At 44.5% G+C, this 21,409-nt stretch overlaps 1 pseudogene; it reads right to left on the bottom strand.

The window, feature by feature from the left end:
* Positions 1-6,839: 6,839 nt before the first annotated feature.
* On the bottom strand, positions 6,840-8,546 carry LOC119807336 (annotated as a pseudogene).
* Between the last annotated feature and the right edge of the window lie 12,863 nt (positions 8,547-21,409).

Genomic DNA, 21,409 nt, shown 5'->3' with positions numbered 1-21,409 from the left:
GCTCTACCTATTGGTCCAGGTATAAGACCCGTGTGATCCCGAGTAAAGCATTTAACAAAAGCCTCGATTTCTCATCTGTTAAGAACAAAGATAGTGTCTGCCTCAGGGGATGGAATCAGCATTAAAGGATGGGGAAAGGATACAGGGTGATATGTAGGGTCAGCAAGGTATCTCAGTGGTTAAGGCACTTACTACTGCTCCTGACAACTTAAGTTCAGTCTCAGGACCCACACAGTGGAAGGAAAAAAAAAACAACTAAACCAAGTCCTCTGACCTCCACGTGTGCATCATGACTAACGTGCCCACACATACATGTGTGTACACACACAAAAAAAGGGGATAAAAAATTTTCAAAAAATATTGTATGTAAATAACGTGGTACTTTGGTGGTCACTGTCATCATTACGATAGTATTTCACAATTGCAAAACGCACAATTTTAAAAACATAACACATGAAACCATGTTTACCTCTGCTGCTGACCAGGAAGCTATTGTGATGTGAGGGCTGTGGTCTGAGGGTCAACACTTGGAAAAAGCAGCAATGTAAAAGAAAGTTCTGGACACGCCAGCGAAGACCTTCCCTCCAAACACAGCCTCATTGATGGTGATGGCAGCCTAGACTCAACATTGCTATCACGATGGTGAACATGGAGGCTGTGGACAATGAGTGGAAAAATGGTTCCGGAGACTCAAAATCTCAGAGGGGAAAGACCTGTGAAGAATGTTATTTCTTGGGTCTAAGAGATAGCTCAGTCGTTAAGAGCATTTACGGCTCTTTCAGAGGACCTGAGTTCAGTTCCCAGTATCCATATCAGGAGGCTGACAACCACCTGCAACTCTAGCTTCAGGGAATCCAATCATCGGCGGCCTCTTTATGCACCTTCACACACATGGTACACATAAAGTTACACAGGCACACATATATACAGATAATGAAAGTTGTATCATCAAAGACCCCAGGAGGGATCAGAAAGACATGCAAACTGGAGAACTGAGGACAGTTTAATAAAGGTGTGGTTTGTGAAGCCACGGGCCAGGCTCAGAACAACTGGCAAGGAATCGTGTGTCTTGTCATCACAGAGAAAACAGTAACAACCCCTCCCCTTTCCCCGTAAGGGGCAAGGAACAGAGGTTATGAGAACTCAGGGAAGGGTGGCTGGCAGGAGCAGGAGCCTCTGATGGGGGCACTGGGAAGGAAGGAACATGGAATAATAACAAAGCCTTGTAGCTTCCTGCCCACTGGTCTCCCTTGGGTACACCCATTTGGTTGAGTCAAGCAGAACCAAATGATGAATCCTTCCCCATAGTCCATGCAGGCCAGCCTTCTAGACAGAAAGCAAGACAGGGCATCCTAGAGACGGAAAGAGAAGACTGAGCAGAGCCGGTGCACATACCTTACTGCTTACATACTTTTCATTTCATGGGCACATGTGAGTCATACATGATTTTAAGTATTTCCTGCTGGGCTTGATAGCAAACATTTGTAATCTCAGGACCATTAAGTTCAAGGCCAGCCTAGGGTGTATGAGTTGGAGACCTAAGTGGCTATATGGCCAAACTCCGTCTCAGTCAAATGAGAGGAAGGGGGCAGGGAGGATGCTTTAAATCTACCTCTAGTATCTCTTCTCAATAAGCAACAGGAAGTAAGTTTCCACCTCGCTGTGGCCACTCCAAACCCTGATATATCTTGCAAAATCCTCTCTCAAAGCACTCTACCGGGTGAGTTCCTGGTAGCTTGGTATGTCTGAGCGTGAATGGTACGGCAGGGCTGATGTTGGCTGACCCCGGAAAGGATTTCCTGAGACTTTGAATAGCCAAAGATTTGAAAGGCACAGAAGCACTAACCAGAAGAGAAAATCCTGATAACATGAGCTTCAGGAGAACTAGTTTATCCAGAAAGACAACGAAGAGAGCGTTAACTGTGGGGTGTGAGGGAGATCACAGGCAACACGTGACTTATCTAAAGCATAAAGATTCCTCCAGCACTGGGGCTGGCAAAGGATTCAATAGTAAGATGACCAAAGGCCCCAGTGCCTGCAAATTAACCGTCAGTGGTGCTGGATTTCAAAACTACCAAAGCAAATGCAAACTAAATTCCCCCAAAATACTAGAACGGACTCAACCCAAGTAGCTAGACAAAATCACACCTTAGCAAAAATGCAGCATTCTGGGACTGCGGTACACTTCCGATAAAGTGTGAGAACTGCTTTGTAACATAGCTTGGCATCATGTAGTGACATTGGACACACACACACACACTGTGACCCAGTCATTTCACTCCAAATTCACGGCCAACAGAAGAGTATGCAAAGGAAACCTGAGACAGACATGAAAGTTTTCACAGCAGAGTACCCATGACGATCCCAAGGGAGGGGATGACCTGCATGGATAAACAGATTCATGCTCAAAGCCAAGGATAATATTCCTTGGCACGACAAGTCAATATGGTGGCTATCTGTGGGCACAAGAGAGGCAGATGTGATTGGGAGCAGGTGAAAGGAGTCTCCTTGGCACTAGTGATAGTTCCGTTTTGATGTGGGCAGGGGGGACACTGGTGGGCTTGTTTGGGGCTAGTTAGCCAAGGGTGTGCTTATTATCTGCATATATATTTTCTTCTCTTTGCAGCTTATCAACTAACTCGCTGCTTTTGTCCCAGGTTTTAGAAGAGCTGGGCAGAATTCGAAGATGAGGAAATGAGGTAGAAACTAGAGAGCAAGACTGAGGATGTCAATGGCAAGATTCTATTTTAGCCCCGCGCACGCGTCTATTATAATAGATTGTCATGTGTTGCTTCCCAGCCCAAATCTGGAAAATCATGTCCTAAAAAGAAATTGCTAAGGACTTTGAATTTCATCCTATCATCCCGTTCCAACTTGGCTGAAATTAAAGCTCTATTAAAAAGTGACTTCATTCAATATAACTTAAATTGCCTGGCTTATCTGTCCAAGCCAGAACTGCATTTCACGGCCTTCATATACGGGCACAAGGATGCTTAGCGCTTTGTTCTTTATGACTTCCCAAGGTCTAAAAAGCTTGCACACGAACAAAACAAATGCATAATACAAATTACAGAACAGCTAATATAATCAAGGGCCCCAAATTATGTATTTTAACAATTTCTAAATAATGCTCCATACCTAATAGCATCATTTGAGGAGCTCAACAAAGGGGTGGATTGCTCTATCTAGCAGCCGCCTTTCCATTTCTCAGTCTACTCACACCTCCCAGCAGGCTTGAACAGCTGCAGCAGAGCGAAGGGCACGGCTTTTGATGTTCTGGCTGCACCCGGTGTCACATCAAGGTTCATCCCAGCCAGAGCTTCATGTACTGATGAGTAAACCCTCTTCTCATGGTACGGGATCCGACGGTGGCTCTAGCCAGCATGCTCAAACAAACCAGAGAGAGAAAGATGGTGGCATGATTCCAGCCACATGGCCACCAGGAACCTGTCTTGGGAGCCTGCGGTCATTGGGAATTACAAGTCATTCTCTGTGTCAACAACCACCTCCCCAGCTGCTGTAGAATATTATTCCACGTTTGTTACATTAGTATATGTTATTTGCATTGTTACATTATTATGTTACCATTGTTTGTGCTGTGGAACGTTTGTCTAATGATGTAAAGATGTGTTGCTTTTGTTTGTGTTGCATTTGCTTAACTCTATGGAGCTGTGCTACTTTGCCTGCCAAAACACCTGATGGTCTAATAGAGAACTGAATAGTGAGGCAGGAGAAAGGATAGGTGGGGCTGGCAGGCAGAGAGAATAAATAGGAGAAATCTGGGAGGAAGGAGGAGCAAAAGATCAAGGAGCGAGGGACCAGCCACTCAGTTACATGGGCAGCCATGGAGCAAGAGGAAAAGTAAGATATACAGAATAAGAAAAGGGAACGGCCCAGAGGCAGAAGGTAGATGGGATAATTTGAGGAAGCTGGCTAAAAACAAGCCAAGCTCAGGCTGGGCGTTTATGAGTAAGAGTAAGCCTCTGTGATTTATGCTGGGGACTGGATGGTGGAACAAAAGAGTCAAATGATTAAAACAACCAACACCACCAGTGTCCGCTTATACCTGGCTCCCTTCAGGATGCTACAGTTGTCAAGCGGAGTGTGACTCTGGCCTGAAGAGTTTGTGGGCAGCGGTTTACCTGGCAAGAGTTATATATCACCTTTAAACAAACCGAGAAAGACTAAAATCTATATCTATTTCCTTTTTTTTGCTACCCAGACAATCTTAATAAATACTCCCCCAGTCACAAGCACACACAGCCTTTCCATTTCTAATCCCACCATCTCCTGTACCGAAACCCGTTCTCACTCCCTTACAAGGCACAGTGATGGCCAGTCCTCAACCGTCAGCGCCTAGAAGGAGTCCCCTGGTCCATGGCAGTCCCGCCAACCTCTCTCTCGTTGTTTTCTTTTTATTTTTATAAATAGATTTTAAAAAATAGGAGAGACAGCACATTTCAGTTGAGTTGCAAGAGGAAAACTACAGTTTCCTTAGAAGCTTTGTTCTGGCTGGCAACCTCTAGTCCTGACTTTTCATTTACATGCAAAAGTACACTTTCTACCCTCCTCCTCCTCTATTTGTAAAACAGGATCTCAGCATCCCTGGCTGGACCTTGAACTTCTGTTTCTCTGGCTTTCACCTCCCAAGAGCTGGGATGGCAAGCCTGTGCCACCTTGCCCATTTGTGCTGTGGTGGGCGTAGAACCCTGGGCTGCTAAGGAAGCACTTGAATAACTGATCATCTCACTGTTTCTTTAACACACACACACACACACACACACACACACACACACGCACACACACGCACGCACCCCATATACCTATATCTGCATTTGAACTGAGGCCTATTCCTTTCTTCATCAGACTGTGCCCATATTAGGAAGCTTCCTTAATACACACAACAGGTCCTGGCACAGATTAGTGCCTGTAGGTTCCAGCTGTGCTCTTCTCAGCTGTTGCCACCACAACTGCAACCATTGAAAACCATTAAAACTCACTGCAACCATTTCCGCCCTGAAGCTGATTTCATATGAAAGAGCTTTGCTCTAGACCCTCCCGCCTGAGTTATCTCTGTATTGGAATTATTCGTGGAGCTAGGGAGCTAAGTGTGTATGTAAGGAAAGCTTTTGGCATTCTCTGAGGACTCACTTCACACCAACCAGATCCCAGAATGCATTGCCCACTCCGGGGGCTGGCAGGACTCCTAGGACTCCTCATGCACTCACTCACCCCTGGAGATTTGGGCTCTGGGTCAGCAGCAATCAGGAAGGATGGTGTGCGGTCACGTGGTTCGACATGGGAAAACACTTACCTGAGTCTGTCTGGGTTGTCCCGTCCCTCTCACAAAATTAAATGTTTTATTAAAAACAAGTATATCAAGAGTGTAGAAAAAGGCTTGCATGACCCTTTCTAAGATTTCCTTCCCCCTTTGACCCTTTCTGTCTGTAAAACTGAACACTGCTGGCTGGAGGAACGAAACCTCAGTGTGGCCTTCAATATTCCAAGCATCCACAGTGAACAAACGGACTCAGGAAGAAGCGGAGGAGATGCCTCCTCTCCCGTCTTCCCTCCCAGAGAACTAGTTCCAATGGTCTCTGTTTAACTGAAATATGAAATTGAGGATGGTCAGAAAAATACCAACCTTGCTTTTGTGTGTGAATAACCACTAACAGCTTGTTTTCTTCCTTTATCAAACATAGGTCCTCGATAATAATGCCAACAAAAGGGTCTGGTGAGAGCCCTCAGGCAGAAATTGCTGCCCTGACCCGGCAAGACAACAGTGCTGTTGTTCTCTATTACTCGTGCAGGCCCTGGAGACAAGTCCCCTTCCTCCTGAGCGCCACTGCTCATTTCTGTGCCTCTCAGGAGTCAAGTGCCAGCACGCCTTGCTCAGCCTGCCTGGTGCCCTATCTTGACACCCTCCAGTGGTGAGAGCTGGGATTTGATTGAAAGAAAAAACTCATTCACAGGAAAATAGAGGGCCTTCCTTTTTTCATGAGAGCCTGCACTGCAGGACTTCAGTGTGACTGTCTCATATGCCTCACCCAGGTCATGGGAGGAAGGATGCTACGTGCCTGTCTTTCTAATACTAGCTCTAGGATGCTAGGGGAACCTCCTTCAGGGTCCAGCCTCCCTGGGCTGCCTTGGCCTTCCCTTCCAAACCTAGGGAGAGAAGGTTTCCCACTGCTGCTGACCTCCAGGTACCCAGGTATTACAGCTTCCCTTGGTGGTTCGCCTAGCCTAGGCACAGCTACAGAACTAATTCCTAGGTCAAGTCTCTTGAACTAATTCAATTGGAAATTGATCAGAATCTGGCTAAGCCAATAATCTATTATTGTTTTTTAATGAAGCTAATTCTGATTGTCTTATAATCAAAATCATATGGTAATACTGTTGATGGGTATGTGTGTGTGTGTTACTGAGGATCAAACCTGGGGCATCGTGTAGGCTAAGCAAAGGCTCTCTACTTCCCTAGTCTCTCTATTAAAGTCCACCTATCTACCTAATTTCTTATTTTATTGTTAAAAATGATAATTTTGTCCCATTCAAGTAAACGTACGATAACAAACACTTCTAGGGGAAAGCCTTTGACAAGTACAGACCACACAGAGATGTACCGCAAATGGACATTGGAGAGTTTCTCTGGAGTCTCTGGCTTTCTTTTCTGATTCTGCAGAATTCTTGATGCTTTGCTTCCACAATTAAGGGGCAGAGAGCCATTTTGACCCCATAAATTCAGGTGCATGTCGGCTAGTGCTGTGCAAAGCCTATCTGGGAGATGCCTAGAAACTCTTGTGGGTAACTCAGCAATTCCTTTACTGACAAAATCCCCTTCTCTAAAAATTATAAACCACCTCATCATGTGGCCGCTGGGGATGCTGCTGGACGAGTCTAGAAGACTCTCTGTCAGCAAAGTCTTGCAACATCCAACCTGGTGGCATGACTCTCAAAGAGTCCTGGAAAGTTAGAGGGGACAGAAGTAAGGGAAGAAGCCATCTTCTGGTGCTGGAGTGCATGCCGCCACCCTGTCCCTCCGTTGCTCTCTCCTCCAGGCTTGCCCGTGCCATCACTGTTCTATGACCTGTCCTCAAGCAGAAAGCTGAGAAGGCTCCAGAGGCCACCGTTCCACTGCTCTCTTCTGTTTTGATAGCAACACAATCAATTTTCCAGTGTGACATTCCGGCAGCTGCAGAGACACTGATGTCTTGATTTACACGTGTTCAGAAATGGACTAGCTGGTGATATGAAAACGTTAATTAGTATGATAGCTGCTCTTTAATTTGCATATTCTGTTAATTAACTTTCTCTTCAATAGTGACCAGATTTGAAAAATGAAAGCAAGGAAACGATGAAGCCTTAGAGATAAAAACAGGATTTAAAGACATTTTTCTCTTACCTACCCTCCCGACACCAAATCACCTGTCTCTCCGCTTAGACTCATGTACCTCTGAGACAGACCGAGGACCCAATCTCTCCCTGAAGTGCTTTCTCCTGGAGGAAAGACAGAGAGCCTAAAAAATGAAAATGCTCAAATGTTCATTCGTGGTGCATTTTCTGCAAGGTCTGCACTTGTTAAAGACGTTTTCATTTGAAGCTTTTTCCTATCGTGTGTTTACTCAAATTACTTCCAGGAATAAGCATTATTAAATACTGTTAAATCATTTTTAATGTTAATGTTAAGCTTTTGTTGCAAGCACTCTTTTTTCTCTTTTTTTAACAGGCTATATTCACTTTAATACATATATTTATATAAAATACACACACACACACTCTTATGTGGCGGCCACAGTTGGAGTGGAACCTGGGCCCTCTGAACAGAGACTCTGGTTTTTCTCAGATGGCCAGTGAATTCCTGAGACTTAGTGAACACAGTCAGTTTCCAGAGGCCCAGGATCAGGTAGCTGCAGGTCTTGAAGGCAGCATCCGAGGTGACCTTGACAGAGTTGTCTAGGGTGACAAGACAACCCCTGGCTGATGCGTAGCAGTCACCAATACCAGTCATTATCAGTGACTTCCTGGGCGTAGGAGCAGAGACAATGCCAGTGCCTCTGGGGGCAGGGATAAGACACACCAACCCAGAGCCACAGTGGCCTGTCACCTTGCATGAACAATGGGAGCTTGCCAATCTTGTTCCCCAGTAGCCAGCCTCTCCACACAGAGATGACAGAAAGCTTGGCTAGGATGATAGCCCCATGGATGGCAGTGGCTACCTCCTTGGGGCGTTTCACAAAGCCACCAAGATCGTTTTAGTTCCCTATAGTGACAAACACTTTGTGTTTCACCTGGCCAGCCCGAGTCTGCTTCCATACTGGCAGGATCTTCAGAACATTATCCTTTAGAGATGCGAACAGGAAAAAGCCAATAATCTCAGACTCCTTAACAAGCATGGGAAACAGGCAGATCTTCATGACCTTGACTAGGCAGCCCAGCTTGGTGATAGGGATCCACTCCTTACCTTCAGCTTTATCCCCCAAGAGCCGTGTAACCTGGACAGCAACCAAGGCCACTAAGACTACTGCTGAATCCTCTGACGAAGACGCCATTTAAAGAGAAGGGCTAGAGTGACTTGACTCCCTAGCTGATGACTATTTGACCCTTCCCAGGTGCCCTAATTGTCTTCAACAAAGGACTATCAGTCAAGCAGCAGTTTGGACTGCCTTCAAGCCCTTCCAACTTCTACGGACACCTTAAGGTGTTCAGTCTTGGACACATCTACATATGAACGAGCTAAATGGGCTCAGTAGAATGTGTGTGTGTGTGTGTGTGTGTGTGTGTGTGTTCATTAACAATACGATATAACAACAATAATTAAGAGGAAATCATGAAATCGGGAGGAGACAAATGGGATGGGTTGGAGGGCGGGAGTGATGGAGATGCAGTATTTATGTGAGTAGTTCTTAAAATAAATTATTAAACAAATGAAAAAGAGTGTGGTTGGACTTCTCAACAGTAATTACAGCACACAGAGAAACAACGACCACATAGCCATCCAGCTCTAAAGGAAAATGCTTCTGATGCAGAAGAAGCCACGGCCTCCACTTGGATTTCTTAGTCTGGTTAATAAAACAATTTAGGAATGAACTCAAGTGAAAGGGAAATTTTATTGGAGTTTTAAAGAAAACCTCCAAGGCAGGTAATCTGTAAATCTCAGCAGATTCCTGGAGGAGGAGAATGCAGGAGAGCTGGAAAGGACCCTCTGCTAGGGTGTCCAACACGAGGCCCGCCTGTGATGGAAAGACAGGCCTTAGGGAAAGAGTAAGGAAATTCAGGGACCAGCATCTGAAACAACAGCAGAGAGAGAGGGGGGGGGGGAGGGAGGGAGGAAGGGAGGGAGAGGGAGAGAGAGAGAGAGGGAGAGAGAGAGAGGGAGAGGGAGAGAGAGAGAGGGAGAGAGAGAGAGGGAGAGGGAGAGAGAGAGAGAGAGAGACCCAGTGAAACATCACGGTTGTTGAGCCTGTATCCCGGGACTGAAAAGAACCAGTGCTTTATTAAGCTCTGCCTATTACTTAAGTATTGCTAAAATCAACGCACATTTCTGAGAGTAGTCTTGCCTTTCCAGTGGGTGGTCCCTTAACCAGGTCAGTGACTCTATCCAACAGGAGTGGTAGACATCCACTCAAGCCGGAGAATCTATTCCCTTGACGACAACAGGGGTTTTCCCTTAACGGCCCTTTAATGTTATTGCAATGCTCCTATGCTAAAATCTCCTGCTCAGCCTACCAAATGCATGCGAATATATTTTTTAAAAGTGTTGCCAGACAGCAGATGTCTCAGAGTTTTCTTGCAACTCAGGAAAGTGCTGGAGGCCATGCTGAGTTAAATGAGGGAGAAACTCCCTAGGATGGACTTCAGTTTTGACCTCTTCCTACCTGACTCCTCCCACCCTAACCATCACCAAGGTAACTGAGTGCTGTTTTTACTCTATTTCTGTAACCCAGAGCCCTTGTGCCAATTAGTTTCTGTCAACTTGACAAAAGCTAAGGTCATCTTGGGACGGGGAACCCCTCATTTGAGAAAGTGCCTCCATCAGTTCGGCCTATAAAGGAGTCTGTGGGGGCGTTTTCTTGATTAATGATTGATGTGGGAGGGCCTAGCACTCTGGAGGGCAGATAGTCCTAGGTGGTATAGAAGAGAGCAAGGAGGGCAAGCCATGCAGAGTAAGCGGGTAAGCAGCACTTCCCTGTGACTCTGGCCCCTGCTCATGCTTCATTATCCTCCAGGTTCCTGCCTTGAATCCCTGCCCTGGCTTCCTTCAAAGATGGACTGCATCGTGGATGCGAAGGCCAAATACGCCCTTTTGTCCCCAGGTTGCTTTCTGTCGGAGCATTTTATCACAGTAAGAGCTAGGGTTAGGGTTAAACTAAGTTAATCCCACGGGGTTTCGTGTCCTCCTCAGACTCACTAAATCAGCTTTCACTCAACTCCTAGAATCTTCTACAGATCTGTTGCTGCTCAACCATAGCAGATCACCCCTAGAGGCACCCAAGTACTTGCATACTTGCATGGATATACTAGGAGTCTCTGCTTTGTATAAATCGATGCACAATAATTGTACACATCTATGGATACATACATACAGGATACATATGATCAAACCATGGAAATTCACATTTCCATCCCTTTAAACATTTATGAATTCTTTGTATTTGGATTTTTGCTTGTTTGTTTTTTGAGACAGGGTTTCTCTGTAGCTTTGGAACCTATCCTGGAACTTGCTTTATTGTCCAGGCTGGCCTGGAACTCACAGAGATCTGCCTGTCTCTGCCTCCTGAGTGCTAGGATTAATGGCATGTGCCACCACTGCCTGACTGTATTGGGAAATTTTAATTCTTCTTCTAGTTCTTTATAGCATATATATAATATCCTACCGTGAACTGAGTTCTCTTTCTACTCTCTCTCTCTCAACCCATCTGACCCTGCCTCTGTTGGCCATTATTTTATGTTCTATTTCTCTGAAGTCCACTTTCCAGAATAAAAGTGTATGTTGTCTTTCCATCTTTCCATACATAGATTTTGCTTAACACAGTATCCTTTAATTTATCCATATTATGGCAGATTGCAGAATTTCATGTTCTTTGTAATGGAATAATATTCAATATGTGTGTGCGTTGTGTGTGTGTGTGTGTGTTGTGTGTGTGTGTGTGTGTTGTGTGTGTGTAATTGTGTCCGTTCTTACACTTTTCTTTATGCATTCATCTGTCCATGGACACTTTGGTTGTTTGTGTATCTTGGCTACTGTGAACAGAGTAATATTACATATAGCACAGCAGGTGTCTCTTCGTTATGCTGATTTCTTTCCCTTTGGGTGGACACCCAGTAGTGGGATAGGCGCATGGTCTTCTATTCACTGCTGTTAAATTCCATCGTGTTAGACTGTCTCATAGCTAGAGCCTGTCAAAATCTTCTCAGGACCTAATTCTATCAGTCAATACCTTTTCTATCCTTTCCAGACTCCTGTCATCTACAAATTAAATCAATGTGCCCTCTAAACTTTCATTCAAAGGCACGGATGTAAATGACAAGCTAGCCAGGGCTGCATCCACCCAGGAGTTCATCAATCAATGCCAACAGCTATTTTATAGTTCTGAATCGCCCCAATTCTCATAGGATATGTTCAGAAGATGAAATTAGATCTGTGAACAAAAATGATATTAATATGTGGTATTTGGTTTCTCTAACCCCAACACACTTCAGTTTTAAGTATAAAAATTAAAGAAAAGGGTGCTTTAAATAAACTGAGCAGTGGATACCTTCTCCAGACTTCATTCATGAAAGCTGTATACGGAGAAAAACGGGAGAGACATCTCACAAGACATCTGCTCTAAGGAGAACATAAAGAAAACATGGTCTGTCGTCATTATTATCTTTTAAAACTCCTTTAGGACCTTAATCTGTCCATAAAGTCACCAACTAGCATTTTGTCCTCCCTTGGGACAGACGAGCCTCTTTTGTTGAGTAGCATGAAGTGGTTGGATTACTGCTAGTGGTCAGGTGAAAAGAACACAGTGCATGAATACAGGTCAGAATCAGGGGATATTGGGAGATGGTCCTGCTGACAGGGAAGAAGGCGGATTCCGGGGTGCCGAGCCATCCACAGCGACTGCCACTACTGTTGTCCTCATGATTGTCTTATCTTCCTCCCCACTCCCTCCCTCCCCTTACTGTCCCATTCCCTGGAGCAGAGCATCCCAGGTTTAAACACTGCCGCGGTTGCCGTTTGGTAATAATATTTCTTATGGGGGTGGGGAGCTCCTAGCTTCCCATTTCAGCATCAGCGTAAGTTTCATTACCATCCAGGGCAGCTATAAAACTTGGAGAATTATTGGGTTCCTGGATCTAATCTTTGTAGTTGTATGAATCTTTGCCCCTGTGCATTGAGAGATTCAGAAAAGCACCTGTCAACAGGAAGCTGGGAGTTTAGAAACCCTGACTATAGAACTGGTGCCAAGGAGGAAAGGGTGTGGCTTCCCTGCTTATGTTAACGGCACTTCATCAAACTTCAGTAAGGCTTGGCCTCCAAAGCAGGGACTGCGAAACGGGAAAGCAGGTGTCTGAATAAATGGACAGCCAGTGCCATACAGGTGTGCTTGCCTAACACACTCAGTGAAACATCTTTGAAAAATATGTGGAAACTACCACTCCTGAGGGAGCAAGACTGAAAACCTTGCTACCTCATTGCTTGGGGGAGAAGGGGTTCCATTATCTTTGATCTCAAGGGAGATAAGATGACTAGCCTCTTGATCTGGTCATCACTACAAAGAAAAAATAGCGTTTTCAGCCTAGCCATCACTGAGGCCAGGGCCGAACTCAAATGTAGATGAAATAGTAGCCCAGACTCAGATCCCTGTGCAGGGGAGGGACCTGCAGAGAGATGCACAGAATTCAGAAGAGCAATGTCTGTCTCTGATGACATGTCTTACATCGCACAGCCTTTAACAAGGAGGAAAGCTCCTATGTTCAGTGATTGACAGAATTAAATGTGTGCTAACATTCAAGAGCTTTTAGTAGGAAAGATACAATTAAACGGCCGATGTTTCTGCAGCACTTTTCCGAACCTCGGTCTTAATTTGATTTGACCTTTTAAGAAAAATTATTTAGCAGATAAATTTGTCCTAAGATCATAGAAAAGAATGAGGTGAAACCACACTTACAATTTCTCATTTGCTAATATTAACCTCTTCCATTTATCTTAAACCATATTGGTAGGCATTGTATTAATGTAGAATTCTACATTTTCATATAGCCATACTTGGGGCCCTGCATTTCAGTGGCTTCCAGGACTTATTGATCTTATAAAGCCAGAATGAATACCTTCTTTTTTGCCTCAAGGTACTTATTCTAGCATTAGAGGGGATCGGTTACTAAAATCGACTGTCGGGGCTTTAAGGCCGAATTAAAATTGTGTTCCACAAACAGTTGTGCCATTTGTATGTGTTAGAGGGTGGTTACCACCTGGCTTATTCCGCTTGTGCTTTAGGGACCCAGAGTTAGAGGGCAATTTTTCTTATGGAAGTTTTTAATCAAACTGCCAGCTCCCGTCTAAGCCATCTTGTTGAAACATGACGTCCCCAAACCCTGGGAGCATCCTGGGAATTTGAATGAGAATATAAATTTGTTTCATTAGGCTTTCTTATTGGTTGACCACAAAGAAAAATTAACTTTACATACGCCCACAGATTAAAATATTAAAAATTTAAAGGATCTCTGCCTCCAGATATAGGAATGAACAATGTAAATTAATTTTAAAAAAATCTCTTGAGACTATCCTACATTGTTTACATCATTCAGTCAAAGGGCTATGGCCAACAAGACAGAGCCTGAACCACGTATTTCAGGCTTCCTGCTTAGTGGGCTGGGTTATCACTGAGCTCACATGATTACTGGGTGCTATGCTTCGAATTTTACATGATACTGGGTATTGCCACTAATTTCCCAGACAAATGGGAAAACTGAGGCACAGACTGCCATGGCAACTGGCCTGAGGATATGATGCAAAGCTGGCTTTGAACCAGGCACCATCACGGCAGCCTCTGTGCCCCACTACAATCCCTCAGTCCTCTGTGCCCCACTACACTCCCTCAGTCCTCTGTGTCCCACAGTCCTCTGTGCCCCACTACACTCCCTCAGTCCTCTGTGCCCCACTACACTCCCTCAGTCCTCTGTGCCCCAGTACAATCCCACAGTCCTCTGTGCCCCACTACACTCCCTCAGTCCTCTGTGCCCCAGTACAATCCCACAGTCCTCTGTGCCCCACTACACTCCCTCAGTCCTCTTCCACAGCAAAAAGAACCTTTGACCGAAGACTATAAATCCCAGACAGTGAGTGAGTGAAAACCATGTATTTTCAAGTCCTGATCCCCCTGTTCTTTCAAGGTCTCTTCCTGATCCTCTCCAGGTTTTGCTGTGACATTGTCCTCACAAGCAGTGTGTGTGTGGCGGCGGGGGGGGGGGGGGGGGGTTAATCTAGAGGAGACATTTTTCCCATGAGCATTACATGCAGGAAAACAAAAAGGGAGCCTAAAATGTAGAAAAGCATTTAGTTCACCTTCTCCACTTTGAACATCGCTCTGAAACAGGCCCCGAGTTTTTTCATTTGTGATTACAGCAGTCATACATCACCTTTTGGTTATTTTGGCTTCAGTAAGCAGAGGATGGTGTGGTCTTTTCAATTGCCTTTTCTCTCTCCTCTTGTTCTACCTAAAAGGACATGATGAGGCATTTTCTCTCTATTCTGTAAAAATCTAAGCTCTTAGAAGAAGCCACGCTCAGCCCGTGCTATTGAGATTGGACAATAGGAACTCACCTGCTCCGTGTGACCGCTGCTTGCTCTCTGTTTTGTAGGTCTGAAGCAGGTGTTGGGTGGTTTGCTGAGGACAGCCCACGTGGAGAGCGGCTGAAAGATGCATGCTTGCAGTGGGCACAGTGAAAAGCATTCTAGCTAGCTTGGCCTGAGGATGACTTTGAGATTAGGGGCATGCAAAACCATCCTCTGGGCTCCAAGTCAGAAAAAAAAAACCACTGTCTTCTATGCTGTGCAGAACATAGGTGGTACCCAGAGTCTCCCAATGTGTCAAACGTGCAGTTGGAAACTACAACAGGGGATATGCACAATAGATTTGATGCTCTGCCTTCTGCCTTTTCTTCAAGATCTTCTAACTTGAATGAGACTTGAAGGTTTGTTTCGTCCAACCCCAAACTTTCCTTTGTAGAGAAAGTCGGAGACTTCTTTCTTCAGTTCTGTTCCGGGATGGGAGTAGTAAGTCTAGCTTGATCATTAGGAACACTCCTCTGCTGAATGCATTGAGTCCACCACCATCTCTCGGGTATCATGATGTCCTACTGTTTAGCACCTGCAATGCTAAGATGAGCATGGCAGGCTTTCTTTTTACAAGGAAGGAGGTAATCGGGTGCCCAAAGTGGACAAACTTCAACCAGTAAGTCAAGTCTCACAGACACACAGTCTGTTTGTTAGTTCGTGTGTTTATGGCTGTCCTGGCTTGTGATGGTAGCGCTGAGATGTTATCACAAAGACTGTATGACTCGAAGAGTTAAAAAATACTTGCAATTTGGCCCTTCAAGGACAAATACTGCTAATACCTGATTCAGTTCCCTTCCCCGTGGGTATTCATTTCTAATGATGTTAGAACTGACTGGCTGGCAGAGGAAGCAGCCCCGGCAAGGACCGCACTTTCCAGTCACAAATCAAAGTCACCAGATGAGGCCGGTAGCCTTCCAAATGTAACAGGCTATCACTGTACAGTTAGGATGCTGGATGTCTTGCGAAGGTTGAGGATGAAGCCCTCATCTAGAGAAAGGTCACTTAAGACAGGAAGAATGATATATGGCTCGGTCCCACTCAGCTTCCATGCTAAGTCTTAGCCTGGACCATTCCTTTATCTCACCATCAGTGATACCCTCATTACAAAATCTTCAGGCATTGTGGGAAATATCTAGGTATTGTGGGAACTCTTACGGTATTGTGGAAGGTATGGAAGTGAGCTGGTGAGTACCGTTAGCACCTCTGGTACAGATATTAATTGGTCATCAGAATCTGCGACAGCATTTAGCACGTGATAGAATCTCTGCACTTATTCCATAATATGCATTATGTATGCCCTACTAAGTCCATTGAATGCTGCTCACATACACACAGCTGTGGGGCTGACCACTTGGGATTGGATAACCTATTGCAGCCTCGTGCCTGGAGAAAATTGATTCTCCCTCTCTCCGCAGCCAGTGATAGCTAATAGCTCTTCATCTAGGGATGGGCTTTGTGAGGGTTCCTCTGTTCGTGTCAGCATGTCAATGAGTGCTGTCCTTATGCAGGTCTTCTTTAGGCAACTATATTGAGATTTCATAGATGCAGTTCCCTGCGTGTTTAGAAGATGCTGTCTTGTAAAAGGTACTTGGGTCCTCTCTTTCTGTCCCCTCATTTGTGACTCTCCCTGAGCCTTAGGTATAGGGGCTGAGGTTGGTCCCCCCCCCCCCCAGTTGCCTGCTCTCTGCATTTTGAGTAGTTGTGGATCTCTGTCACAGTATCCATCCAAAGCCCCCTATCTAAATTAGGAATTCCCCCAGGAAAGCAGAAATCCTCGTGGTCTGAACAATTAATCTAACCGCCTTTACTAACAGATGACTTATGATAATCTCTAAACAGAAAGTAGTTAACTCTGGCTGGGTCTTCCATCAGGCTACTTGATCACTTCTTAACTTATTTGGCTTTTAATTTTAAAACAAATTTTATGCCATCTCCTGATTATATATTGTATTGGTGACTACCTAAAAGGAATGTCATTTTATCCCATGTCATCAATAACAGAACTCAAAGAAGCTGTAAACATTCGCTTTGTTCTTCTTTGCTGGTTGGCAGCATTCCTACTCATGCTATGGTGGACAAAATGAGCTCATTCTGTCTAAAACATTCCCTTTTGTAAATGGATTTGACACCATTCGCAGCAAGCATTGAATGGCTGCCTACCGTAGAGCATGCTCTGTGCAGGCTCTTCTGAATTATCATCACCATAAGGAGGATCATCACACAAGGAGGATGGCCGAGCATGTTGTTTTTCATATTTGAGACAGGATCAATGGGTTTAACTAAGTTACATGTGTGTGCACACATGCTTACACATGTGCACACATGCATGTGTAGCTCAGTCATGACAATTTACTTTTATCTCCCAAGCCATTTAGCCACCCAGCTGCCAACACAATAACTTGCCTCAACAGTCTAGACTTAAGGGCTTTATCACCTCTCAGTATCACATTTCGGATAGTAATCCTCCTTTGACTATGCCTCCGTCACTGTTCTAGTGCTGTGAAGAGATCCCACAACCAAGACGACTCTTATAAAAAGAAGGCATTGAATCACATCTTATTTACCGCTTCAGACGGTTAGTGCATTTTATCACGGGGAAGAGCATGATGACACACAGATGCTGGAGCAGTAGCTGGGAGCTATATCCTGATCTGAGGCAGAGAGAGAGAGAGAGAGAGAGAGAGAGAGAGAGAGAGAGAGAGAGAGAGAGAGAGAGAGAGAGAGAGAGAGAAAGAGAGAGAGAGAGAGAGAAACTGGACTGGATGGACTGGCTTGGCCAGCCAATGACACACTCCCTCCAAAAAGGCCACACCTACTCCAAAAGGGCCACACCTCTTAATCCTTGTAATACTTTCAAACAGTTCCAATCCCTGGTGACTAAGCATCCAAATATATGAGCCTATGGGGGGAATTCTTATTTAAACCATCATAGGCTATATGTCATAACGAGATTATTCTGATTGTTTTATTTTATTTTATTCTAAGGTACTAAAATATTTTAGTTTAGTGTATGAGTATTTGCCTGCATGTATGTATGTGCACTACATGCATGCCCATAAGAAGGCATTGGTTAATCTGGAACTGTGAACTATAGACAGTTGTGATCCATGTGTGGATCCATGTGGAACTGTGTGGGTCCTGGCTACTGAACACAGATTCTCTGAAAAGGCACCAAGTGTTCTTAACCCTGAGCCATCTTTCCAACCCTACCCAAAGCAGTTCTTACCTAGGACCCAGAAACACTGCATGAATAACTCAAGGAAGCTTCACACCAAATTCATGCAAAGGTATGCATGCGTACATGCCACATGCACATGCTCATGAGGTACAGTTTTCCTAGTAAAAGCTTGATATTTGAGCATTGATTTCTATTACTAAATAAAGTGATAAGAATCATTTATTTTCTTAATTTTTCAGTGAGAATGTGCTTTCAGCAATGTAGCAGGTTCTGCGCAAGGAGCTGATAGACAAGGGCTGTGTCACAGTGAAAGCCCTTTCTGCCAGTGTCTGAGCATCACAGGGTCCTCCCTGTCTTCCCTTATTCAGAGCTGCAGAATCTGGACCACACATTCATTTACTATTTTAGAGCTCACTAAAAATAGTAGTGCTAAGTATGTTGTCTGAATTAAGTACAAAAAAAAAATAAAGACACCATTCCCTATCAAACAAAAGACAATGCTTCTGAAACATCTTTTCATAAATTACACTCAAATTCAATCTTTATGGCACTGTCTCTGTTTTTTTCATGGAAATCGTTCTTTGAAGGAAAAATTGAGAGCTTAGCAGCAGAATTGAGCTTTTTGTTGTTGTTGGGTTTTTTGTTTGTTTGTTTGTTTGTTTGTACCAGAAACTTGGGATTCTTTAGGCCTTTTAGATTTCAGGATTCTTTAGGTTTCAATCTGAAGTGAAGCCCTATCTTAAATGATAACACAAGTGCATTTAGCTATAACAGATGACATATCCAGAGGTTGTCTTAGCAGCTTGTGAGTCCAGAGATTGAATAAAAGCATCCAAGTTCCATTTCTCCCTCTGCCAGTTGAATTGGCCCTTGCCACATGGTGAAAAATAGCCCCAGACCCTTATCCTGCAAATTAAGCAACACCAGTGGGGAAATAACCTCTGCTGCTCTCCATCAGAGAGCTCACAGTACTGTGTGGATTGGAGTGGGTTGTGCACACTCAGTTCTAGGTCAGTAACTCCAGTAGCTTTGCCAAGAAGATGTAGCCCCTGTGCCTGCCCTTGTACTTGGGGGAGGCTAGAAGTGGCCCAGCTCAAACAGCATTACCTCTCATAGAACAGAGGATCCTATGGCCATTACAGAGGGGAATGGTTTCCTGATGGGCTACAACTACAGATGTGACATCTAAGAAACTGTCCGTGAGCCTGACAGCCTGTTTTTGATTTAATGACAAATGGTCTTTTGGTGTGGGAAGGCCGTCTGTCTATGTGTTGCTTTTATTGGTTAACAAAGAAGCTGCTTTCAGCCAATTGCTTAACAGAGTAAAGCCAGGCTGAAAGAGATATAGAGAGAGAGTAGGTAGAGTCAGAGAAACACTATGGAGTCGCTAGAGGGGAAAGATGTGAGCGGCTAGATGAAACCTTGCGGGTAGGCCACGAGCCTCATGTTAAAATATAATAGAAATGGGTTAACCAAAGATATAAGAGCTAGCTAGTAATATGCTCAAGTGATTGGCCAAGCAGTGATTTAAGTAATATAGTTTCTGAGTGATTATTTTGCGGTACGGGCAGCCGGGAACAAACAAGTGGGCTCTTACTACAGTCTTTCCTATGTGTTAGACATTAAACAAACAGGCAAGGGTCCTGTCTTCATGGAATTTAGAGGAGTTAGTCATATGCAAAACAAATTATACACTGTTATATTTAAACATGAAACTCTTCCCACGGGTTTGTGTCTTGAATGCTTGGTCCCCAGCTGATGGTGCCCTTTAGGAGGAAGTGGTTCTCAGGCTGTGTCTTCAAAGATTCAACTACATCTCTCTCTTCCTTTCCTTCTACTTCTGTCTACCATGGTGTGAGCAGCCGCCTCCTCCTCCACATGCTCCTGCCACGCTGATGCTCTTGTCCAAGCACAGGAGGCTAAGCAACCACAGATGGATCCCTGGGAGCTATGGAACTTGCTGAGACACTCAAGACATTAAGTTGGCCATTTCTCATCATGGTTCCTTGGTGCGGGAGAATTGTCTGTATTCTGTCAATCGTGTTTTAAACAAATGCTAATTGGCCAGGCAGGAAGTATATGTGGGACAACTAGACAGGAAGTAAAGGAGAGACAATGAGAACAGGAGAATGCTGGGAAGGAGAAAGCCCATTCCTCCCTAGTCCTGCCCAGATCACTGAAGAAGCAAGATGTGACCTACCCTGCTGATAAAGGTACCGAGCCATGTGGCTAACATAGATAAGAATAATGGGTTAATATAAGATATAAGAGCTAATAAGAAGCCTGAGCTAATGGGCCAATCAGTTTGTAACTTATGGAGATCTCTGTGTGATTTTCTTTGGGACCTAATGACTGTGGGAACCAGGCAGGACAGAAACCCCGACCAAGAGGCCCTCATGTTACAGTTCCTCTTTAGGTTGGTTTTGTCAGGTATTTTGCTATAGAGACAAGAAAAGTAAGTATCATGCTTACCAAGTCATAGGGTAAGGAGTTCTATGGAGAGTCACAAGGGGGTTAGGAGAGGATAGATGGAGGCCAGTGTTAGGAGAGTCACAAATCTCATAGGGAAACTTTGGGCAAGGACAAAATTAGTGAAGACGGCCACATGGGTATCAAGGAGGTGAGTTGCTGTGGGAAAGAAGTAAGCACATCCTCCGGCGTTGAGGAGGCAAGATGCCTGGCAAGGTCAAGAATTATCAAGAAAGCAAAAGAGCTGAAACTGCGCTCTTGTGGTGGGGCATAGCAGAAGACGAGGCTGTAGAGATAGTGATGGTGCCTACAGGACCTTGGTGTTTCTTTGGAGAGGAATGAAAAGCACCATGGTGTTTTAAGAAAGCAAATCTAGATCAAAATCCTGAATGTATGGTAGTTATGCTACATAGGACAAGTCAGTTACCTAACTGAAGACCGTAACAGGCAGATTATGGGACCCAGTGATGACAAGCCACACCTGGCACACCCAGAACCCAGAAATGAAAACTGACTTGCTTTCTCATATATTGGATAGCTCTAGTCTCCTAGAAACTTTCCCCTACAAAGCAAAACAAAAACAAAAACAAAGCAAAGGAACTCTTTTAAATTCATATAGCCTTATTTCAGCCTTTGTAGAGGTTGAGCATCTTCATGACCCCATGGGTAGCAGTCCCTCAGATGGGGCATTAGGCATATTGACCTCTTGAAGAGCAGATCAAGATGGACTTGAGGTATATTATACTTTTCTGGATAACAAAGAGATTTTAGTGTGTTCTGGTATATTTAATATGTAATATAATAAAAAGGACTTATGTGTCATGTCAAGGGGCAAAGCATAAATGATTATGACAGGGGAAATGGGAGATCAGATGCTATAACCTCAGCCGACAGCAGAACCAGCATGATTAATGTTCTCAACTAAAATAGCCAGCTTTCAG

This window comes from Arvicola amphibius, chromosome 2 (assembly GCF_903992535.2).
Source record: "Arvicola amphibius chromosome 2, mArvAmp1.2, whole genome shotgun sequence".
Classification (NCBI taxonomy): Eukaryota; Metazoa; Chordata; class Mammalia; order Rodentia; family Cricetidae; genus Arvicola; species Arvicola amphibius.
The sequence above is the reverse complement of the archived record's forward strand: the minus strand, read 5'-3'. Positions and strand labels throughout refer to the sequence as shown.